The sequence below is a fragment of the Lepisma saccharinum genome, chromosome 15, assembly GCF_977018435.1.
Source record: "Lepisma saccharinum chromosome 15, izLepSacc3.1, whole genome shotgun sequence".
NCBI classification, from domain to species: Eukaryota; Metazoa; Arthropoda; class Insecta; order Zygentoma; family Lepismatidae; genus Lepisma; species Lepisma saccharinum.
This window is the reverse complement of record NC_139243.1, coordinates 7,757,981-7,768,207: the sequence shown is the minus strand read 5'-3', so window position 1 is coordinate 7,768,207 and position 10,227 is coordinate 7,757,981.

The window sequence follows — 10,227 nt, the reverse complement described above, 5'->3', positions numbered from 1 at the left end:
AGAACATTTCCTCCCCGTTTATGCCGAATTAATTACTCAAATTACTTTTGTCAGACAAAATTTGCGGAAAAATATAATACCAGAGGTGCAACCACGAATTTTTGACTGGGGTGTGTGGCAAGTACCAGGATAAACGTACCAATAATAATAATAACATTAATGATGGCTTTATTATTACTACGTAGTAGTAGTAGCATGAAAGACGTTATTATCCTCAACAATTACGCAAAAAGGGGGTAAAAGTTTGTGGTAAGGCATTTGTTTGGAACAAACGATTTGAAATATTTTTCCAACGCCGTCAATTCCACATTGGCTAATAATGGATATCAAGCACACAAACTGTATTTTTGAACGGCAGAAAATGAATGATAATTGCATTCCGAAGATACGTGTGTAACTTTCACGTACAACATATGTTTTACACATATGCAACATGGAGCGACATAAAATAGAAAATACATATGCAACAAGCTGACACTAAATTGTGTACGTATTCAAAGCTTATTCAATACAAATATAGAACACATATTATTATTACATTACAGAAAAGAAGTAGAATGCGAGCGAAGCGAGCAAGAAGATTTTTAGATCCAATGTTTGCAATTGAAAACAATATTGATTTAGTAGGGCGCAAATAATTTCACTGTACGCTATGGCATTCTCTCTTTTACAACTTTTTTTCATTTAGATAATTCGGCGCCCATGGCCGACTTTCGCCGCCCCAAGTTACAGCTCTGAACTTGACGAAAACGAGAAAAGCATATAATGCGAGCGAAGCAGCAACAAAATTTTACAAAATGAATTTGTATTTGCATAAAATGTGAAGTCGAAGTGGTAATTGCTTCTCTGTGCCACCCCTGCAGTTGCCCTTGGCCTTCAATGTTTGTCCCCCCTTGCTACCCTAGAATTGACTTCCGCCGAAGGTTGGTGAGGGGGCAATGCAACACTGTGGTTGCGTCACTGTATAATACGTACATATTTAAGCAATATATGTTTACTTTAGATACTTTAGGCTGACTGCCATTAGTCAACCTTATTTCGCACAGTTTGTCTGCTCGACTAACCTTGTATTAATGCGAGTACCACACCTCCCCTCCTCCATCCAAACCGATTCTAAAGGCATAAGAGGTGGTGTTTCATTTCAACCCTATCGCCGCGATCACCCCACAGGTAGGTAGAAGAACTGTACATAATAACCAAAACTAAAAAGCAATAACAAGTAAATCAAACGAAACGATCCACCCCATTTTTGTGGGAAGATACAGATAGAATTGGTATAAAATTTTGTCCCCCCAAGAAACCCCCTGTGGGCACCCCTGCTGTGGTTCCAACTTGTTCCTGGTGCCCTCTTGTCTCAGCGACAGCAACTTGATACCCTCGCTTGACTACTCAGGAATGCTGCCCCCCCCCCCACCTCCGCTACATCCTACAAAGAATTCGAGCGTTCAGCTGAGCACGTCTCGCTCAAGATTCCATTTCAACACAAACTGAGCAAGTGAGCATCGACAAATAATATAACACCTTTTATGCAAAAGCTGACGCTTACGTGTGAGTGTGAGTCATTTGACAGTTGTTGAGGAACTGGGGAGGGGGAGGGGGAGAGGTTCGTTATCCTCGTTGCAGGAAATAAATACACTTCTCCCCCGCGTGTTTGGGTTACAAGCTTGCAATGTGGACAAACGACAGGGTTGCCAGTGACAACAAATTTATCAGTGACCGAGAATGTTCATAGTTCTATTTTCGTTGCTTGATCTTGTCGACGAGGACAGTGGCGCCAATGTATAAGGATCCGTGGGGCCTGAGCCCACCCAATATTTTTTCGTTATTATTAGTTTTATATTTAATGTCGTGATTAGTGGCGGACTGCTTATTGAAATCAGTATTTCATTGTTTATTGTTTTTGCTTGTTTATTTTAGTTTATTGTATTTTATCTTATTTTGTATGTGTTTTTTTAACACTAGTGTACTGTTTTACTGTTGTTTCTTTCCGATTTATAATGGCTTCTGATGTAGTCGGAAATTTCAATAAATAAATAAAATAAGGAAGCATTGTATCATTATACTTGGATGAGGATTATTGACAGGGGCGCCAACCTTTTAAAAGACTAGGGTGGACTTAAAAACCTGAATGATAAGTTCATAAAAATGTCATAAATCCTCCATTTCATGATAATAATGCCCACCAACAATGCATCGTAATTTTATTTTAAATATTTACTGATTTCAATAAGCACTCCACCACAAATCACGATAAAAAATATAATATAAATTATAATACCACGACAAATTGTTGGATGGGCTCGGGCTGGCGCCACTGATGAATAATAATATACCGACCGCGATTTTTTTTCCAGTCAACTTGTGAATGCGGTTTCATTTCTTGATCTCTGATTGGCTGTTGGAAAGTTACAGTGCTGGGATTGTGAGAGTATCTTATTTCCTATTTTTCAGCGCAAATTTGCTGCTTTCTAACCTAATCTAATCTAACCTAACGTACAGCGCAAAGAAGATATTCTCACAATCACAGCACCGTAACTTTCCAACAGCCAATCAGAGAGCAAGAAATGAAACCGCATTCACAAGTTGACTGGAAAAAAATGCGCGTGACCCCCATGGTTCGTATAACGTGCTACGATGCCAGGGTTCCAGGGTTACGTTTTTAAAGATTTTCTTCAAGCATAACTGAAATTGTTTCAAATATGCTAAACTTTTTTAAAAATCAGAAATGCAAACAAAATGTGAGTTACATTAAAAGATTCGTAGTTTGCATTTCTTAATTTTTAATGGGTCATATGTTTTCTCATTTCAAAATTTGTAGGATGTAAATGTTACAAAGCATGGCAAAAGAAGAAAATATGGCGCCAAAAATGCGGGGGGGGGGGAATATCTAACTGCAGTGATGCTCTGGGCTTCTGGCTGTGTGGAATCTTCCATTGGGAGGACATATTCTTCTAAGGGCTAAATATTTGCAAAGGACTCACGATTTTATCACTGTGGGTCCTGGCCAAGCTATGAGTGTTGCTTGCGAATGTCCATTCTTCAGTTTTATGTAATCATCACTGGACTTCATAGTCGCTGTTAGTGGGAAGTGCCAGAAGTGACATTGAATACTAACAGAGTGATTTATTAAATTCAGTTATTTTACTTCGCTTTTCTGCTACATTCGTTTAATCGCGACGATGAGAGTGAGTGATAATTGAATTGGTTTATTTTACCCAGGGTGCGAAATCATTGAAAACTGGTGGGGGAGCCCCCACGAACATATGTGTAAATTATACGATATACATATTTGTAATGTTATTAAAAGTAAAAATAAATTACTCAATTTAAAATATATTATTATTATTAATTACATAAAGGAAATTGATTTGTTACTTCTATACGTATCAGATATTGTATAGCAGCTAACTATTTCCTTTATTAACTGGTTGAAGATGTGTTTTTGTTTAGTTTGTGTTTATGTTAATATAAATCAATTAGATTTCATAGTTATTATTGTTTTGCATTCTTGTTTTACTTTTATTGTGCGTATTGATGCAGATTTGTTAATGATCTTTTGAGAGAGAAAAAGCATTGAACACTCACAACTACACTAATTTGTGTGTGTTTTCAATATTATTCTTAGTAAAGTATATTTGAAATTAAAAGTAATTGCTTATCTTCTGTTTGTTATAACAAGAACTCTCCCCCCAGAAATTTTTGGTGGCGGGTATTTTTGAGGCCAAGATTATTGGGGAGAAACCCCCTGTCCCCCCAGAATTTCGCACCCTGATTTTACCTCGCTTTTTTTTGCAAATTTTGGCTAATCGCGAAGATGGGGATGAGTAATGATATGATGAAATTGATTAATGTACACTTACAAAGAACACCCATGCTCAGGCTGGTGTCGTAGCGCGCTGTGCTAACCACTCCGCCACGGGGATGGGCAAGTCTCGGTCTCGTTTTGACAATTCTGCAAAGGTATGCTCTCGTTCTCGTCTCGATTTATGAATACTATCTCGGCCAGGTCTGGAATTTGAAGCGTTCAACAGCACGGAACCACTCTGTACACCAAAAAACAGTGTGCGAAATCCTGAGGGGATTTCCCCCCACCAACAATCTAGGCCTAAAAAAATCATCGCCACCAAAAATTTCCGGGGGGGGAGAGTTTCTGTTACAACAAACAAAAGATAAGCAATTACTTCTAATTTCGAATATACTGTACTAAGAATAATATCGAAAACATGCACAAATTAGTGTAGTTGTGAATGTTCAATGCTTTTTCTCTCTCAAGAGATCATTAACAAATCTACATCAATACGCACAATAAAAGTAAAACAAGAATGCAAAACCATAATAACTATGATATCTAATTGATTTATATTAACATAAAGCAAGAACTAAATAAAACACACACATAATAAAACATTCAACTATTTCATAATTTATTAACATCTTTAACCAGTTAGTAAAGGAAGTAGTTTGCTACTTTATAATATATTGTATATAAATAAAAGTGACAATTTTATTTTGTAATTAATAATTAATTTTTACTTTCAATAACATTATAAATATGTATATCGTAGATCGGGGAAGGGGAGAGGTTTGTAGATTAATATATTTCTCCCCCCCACCAGTCTAAAATGATTTCTCACGCTGTCAAAAAACGAACATAACAGCGCTTATAATCGCATGAAACCCCTATCAGCAACATGTTTTGTATTTTTAACAGTGATTTAAATAATCAATTTGTTTCTACCTTTCCATTTCCTGTTTTTTACACATGTTTCAACCTACATGCAACATCATTCGCTCAAACGACTTTTGATTGATTGATTTGATTAGGTTATTTTACGTTGCTTTTCTGCCATTTTTGGCTAATCGCGACGGATGGTTATAGGTTGAGATGGAGAATACAACAGTCACAAACAGTTTAGTTCATCGAACTCTCCAGCATAACTATTGCCTGTCTTTGGTGGGGGGGCTAGGTTTATTAAGCTCTTGCCTTGGTTCATCTCACCCAACGGTGTCCGGTGAAAATGGCAAATGGAAAAATGGCGAAAGTAAAAATCACAAACAGAAAGCAAAAGCAAATGATAAATAATTGATATAAATAATTCATATGTAAATTGTAAAGAAGAAAAGTATTGATGCTGTGTTTAACAAAATCAATATTGATTCACCTTGGGTTTCGTCACCTCTTACTGTATTTAACTAACAATACTTATTCACCTTTGATATTGTCATTTTACATGCATTGCAACTTTAGGTTATGTGCTGCTCCTCGTAAGAAATCCTGCATTGTTCTTTTCTTAGCACTGTCGGTATAGATTCTCGTAGTTTTCTTCTTTTGTAGTTGTCCTCTCTCGGCCTGCAGAATAATCGCTTTCACTGCTGCATTTTCTTGCTGGGTGCACCTGATTAACTTCCACAATATAGCCTACAGTCTGTACTCGTAGGATGTTTGGAGCCCACCAAATGAAAAACCTTGTTGTTTTATTGTTTCTAACTTCACGTATATTGTATGCAATGTTCTCTTTCCGTCCACCAGAATTAGGACACTTGGCTATCTTTACAGCATCATAATCAGTTCGATGATTATGGTCATAGGAACACACAGGATTTTGTTTCAATAATTTTGTTTTTAGAATTCCTCGACACCTCCACCTTATAACATTTTTCAGATTAGACTGTTTTGTACACGTGTAGAGAGAATAGCTTATATCCAGCTTTCCGAGATTTAACAATTTTCATTTTGAAGAAATTTAATGGGAGGCTTGAAGTCCTATTAGTAACAAACACGTGAGATGGCTCAGCAGGTGAGCGCATCCTGCATTGTTCTTTTTTGTTAGCACTGTCGCTATAAATTCTCTGTTTCCAGTCAAAATGAAAACCCAGACTAAGCTGCCCCCCCGAGTTTCATTACACATGCTTCAAATTATATATAAAGGTTACCTTTTATTAACATGTGATTCTATAGCTGCAGTAACTCCTGCCAAAAGAAATAAATAAACGGCATAATAATTATTTTTGGAAACATCAAATAAAATGTATCCATTCAAAGACAAATTAATATTAATATTAAATTTTAATTTCAAAACTGTGAAATGCGAGAAATTTTTCAATTTTCAAGTAAAATCATAATTGTATTTGCCACTTTTATTCTCGCTATTTCTACCGTTGTCATTTTTTCATTTGCCATTTTTTCCCTTTACCATTTTTCGTTGCCATTTTTGCCTAAATTGCACCCAACAGGTCGGTAGGTGCCGGGGCTTGCCCCGAGTTGATACCTTCCTGGAGATGAGGCCTGCTCGAAGAGGAAATAAAAGGTTTATTTAGAACAGTCACGAACATATGTGGACGACACAACACAATTCCCACAGAGAATTATCCTATATAATATATATATATATATATATATATATGTCTGTGTGTGTGTGTGTGTATGTATGTATGTGTGTGTGTAAATTTACAAAGTTATGGAGTGTAGAAGGGGGCAATATATATTTTCCTGTAGAGAAAAAAACAATATATTTGTGCAAGGAAAGATTCATCTTATTTTTTTTCTATCTAATTTTAACTGAAAAGCTTTCAGAACATAAACCTGTACATTTTATACACCATATTGGAATGTTTTTAACGATCGATAAAATTCTGCAATTTCTCAGCACGCACGGAACTTTTGCCCGTACATGTACTTCATCTAGCTGCTGGAGTTGAACGGAAAGTGGCTTGGCCGCTTGCTTGCTGGCAATCGATATATTCCCACATGCTCAACACAGAGAAATATATGCACAAACTCACTCTTGCTAGCAAATATACACTGCCTTTTACAAAGCAACACGTAACTTTTATTAGAAACACCACTTTATTGTTCCCGGACTTGTTTTAGAATTAAAAACGATTGCCATAAAGCGAAGAATTTTGAGGGTTAAACTGCAGCAGTTGGCAACAATGCAAGCCAACCGAGGACAAAGATAACAGCTCGAACCTGCTGCAGGCGGTTACAGCCAGTTTTCGCTGTTCGATTTGAGTTCGCGCATGCGCCGCTGGGGCTGGGGAAAAGGAAAGGAACCAGGAAGGTCGATCTCGTCTCCGTATGAAGCCAGCGTCTGGCGTTGCTTTGTGCCTCATGCGCTACAGGCAGACTCTAACAGCTATGCAGGCCGCCTTGTATGTTCTCTGGGCACAACATGGCAGTAAATGACTTCAAATAAATGCACAGAATTTCGTTGGCAGGCTTCTAAAGGCGTGGACATTGTCATTGTCATGTTAACGCAAATGAAACTTCAAGTGCAATTCAAGCAATACGAGGCTCTAAATGGGTTGTACGTTATGAAAACACATCAGCCAATCACACTTTATCACCCAATTCTGCATAATAATAGTTCACTGCTTTTTCACTATACAAAAAAAAACTAATTTGTTCAATACCCAACGTGTAACGTGACACAACTATAATAACACTCAATAATGTCTATACTTTCTTATTCAATACTCTGTGACTAATACGTTCATATTTTTTGTTTCCGAACAACAATATTTTTTTCATAAATTGCACACACACATTGTATGCTGTTGATTGTTGTTGTTGATTTGGTGTTTTAAGTCCACTTTATGCACAGTAAGGCTAATCGGGACTGGACATACAGTTTAAAGTGGGATCCGAATCACTATGTACCTCCACCGGGTATCGAACCCGGGGCCCCTTGATTACAAGGCGACGACGCTACCACTGCGCCATCGATGCCAAGATAAAAAAAATATATATATTCAAAAATGATTTTACAATTTAAATTGAATATATCAGTGTAGACTTTCGAGCAAGGGCATATATACCATTTTGAATCTCCCGCGGGGGGGGGGGGAGGTTGCAAATGTGTTTTATGAGAGCGAAAATGTAAATTACCAAATTACCATAAATTAAGTACTTTCAAGACATTTTTGAGGATGTCGGGAAAGTTGATGGAGTTTTGGAGCTGTATGAATAAATAATTTGTTATGATTTATGCATATATTTATGACCTATTAGGGATAGGCACAGCCTTGGAATGCAACAACGCATGGTATCTTTGTTTTGTCTACTAGACATCCACCGTACCTATTACCTATTGCGTAATATAACAATCAGTAGCGTGCCCAAAGGGAGTTGGTGGGGGTTATAAACCCCCCTTTGGCCCAGTATTCTTAAAAAAAGAGAACATCAAAGGTAAGAAAAGATGGCGAAATGAGAGCTGACTACCAGAAAAAGTGTACATAACCCCACCCTTTCGAAAATCCTGGGCACGCCACTGATAACAATATTCCTACTGTAACTTTTTGTGAGGAGTGTATTTGGGTAACAATTTCGTAAAATTATGTCAATTTTTACGCGTTTACGTCGCTCACGACTTTCTTTTTCTCTCTCCATCTTTGTCTCGTTCTTTCTTTTTCTCTATCTTCCCTTTTGTGTCTCTCCCCTCTTTTCTAGGTTCTCTCTTTTAATTTCTATCTCTTCTTCATCCTCCTCCTCTCTCTATATCTCTCACCCTCTGTGTTTATAGATCTTTCCCTCTTTTCACTTCCATTCTCTTTCCTTCTATCTCTTTTTTCGCGTATTTTCTCTCTTTCCATTTCTTTCTCCTTTCTTAATCTCTCTCTCTCTCTCTGTCTGTCTCTCTCCTTTTCTCTCTTTCTCCTTCATTCACTCTCTCTTCTCTATTTTCTCCCTTTCAATTTCTTTATTTTCTTTCTCTCACGCTCTTTCCCTCCTTTTTCTATTATATCTTGCCATTCAGGGTGCCAAATCCCTTCCCCTCCAACCATCTTGAACTAAAGATCCCCTCCCCCACCAAGAAAATCCGGAGAGAGAGTTTTTGTTATAACAACAAAGATAAACAGTTTGTTTTGAATTCAAATATACTTTATAATATTATTATTGCTATTATTTTTGTTATTGTTGCTTTTATTATTATTATTACAAATTATAAAATTCAAATTAAATTGACTTTAAACTATATTGATTAAATTGAGATCAAATTAAACTTTGGCGTTGTATAAAAGTTCAGAATCGAGTCTACTATTTAGATAGAAATTGGATTCGCCTTCCTTCCTTTCAATAAACATCACTTTCTTGATGAACAGTTTATTGTCGTTTTGTACTTTTTTCACAATGCACAGATATCAATCAGACACCACTTAATATACATGATCCATGTTTTTCCGTGCGGAAGGATACGTTAGAAAAGGAATAATTCAAAATTACGGTGTGTGAATTATCGAGGTCAGGTCCCGACTTCGGGAAATGATTTACCAACTATTCGTAATCCAGAAAAGCGAGAAATTAGAAAATGATCTTATTTAAAATATGTTAATTCTTGTCATTTTCTGCGCTAAAAGTGTCTCATATTTCTTCAAATTAAGTTTTTATTCCGGAAGTTCAAACACAGTCACTTGAATGGAAAATGGTGCATCGAGAAATTCCGAAACTTTCCAGACTTGGTCGGGAAATAAAGGATTTTTCCAGTCCCGAAGTCAGGATTATTAATATTTCCTTCCCAATGTCGTCCCGCACAAACCCTAGTTGCTCCTTATCTACAAGACAGGGCAAGTACCCCCGGCCCCTCTCTGCGGGCGCCCTCGACGCCGATTACAATATTTTATAGTGTACCCCACCCCTCCTGGAACGCAGATATCTAATATCCGCCATTATAATTCCATCTCGCTCCGAAAAAGTCACGTCTCTTCTATTTGTACTATTTTATGTATCTTTTGGCTAATCGTGACGATGAGGATGAATAATGATTAAATGAAATTGATAAGGCACGCCCGTGCCAAGGCCAGGATTCTAACTGAGAATCTCAGTGTGACTCGAGTCAAATCTCATTCGTCTCAGTATCATATCTAATAAAAGTGTTAGAAATTATAATTCCATCATTTTCTTCTGACATCTTCGACGTGACGTCACCTATTAGTATTCATTGAATATCCTGAACTGACCAACCTACATAATCATACCTTGGGCTCTGCCTTTCAAAGCACCAACATTTTTTATTTCAAAGAGTGTTTCATTGACAAAATAAATATTGGAAAATAATTTTTATGTAGCAATTAATAAAGGTTACGTATGTCTTTGAGTCCCTTGGTGCAATGCAAATTTGTACCTCAGCGTGTCACATCTTAGATCCTTCTTACTTCTGTGGCAACACTGGCGTTGTACTTGGATTTGAAATTTCGGTTCCTGAAAAGAGGAACAAAACAGTAGAACTA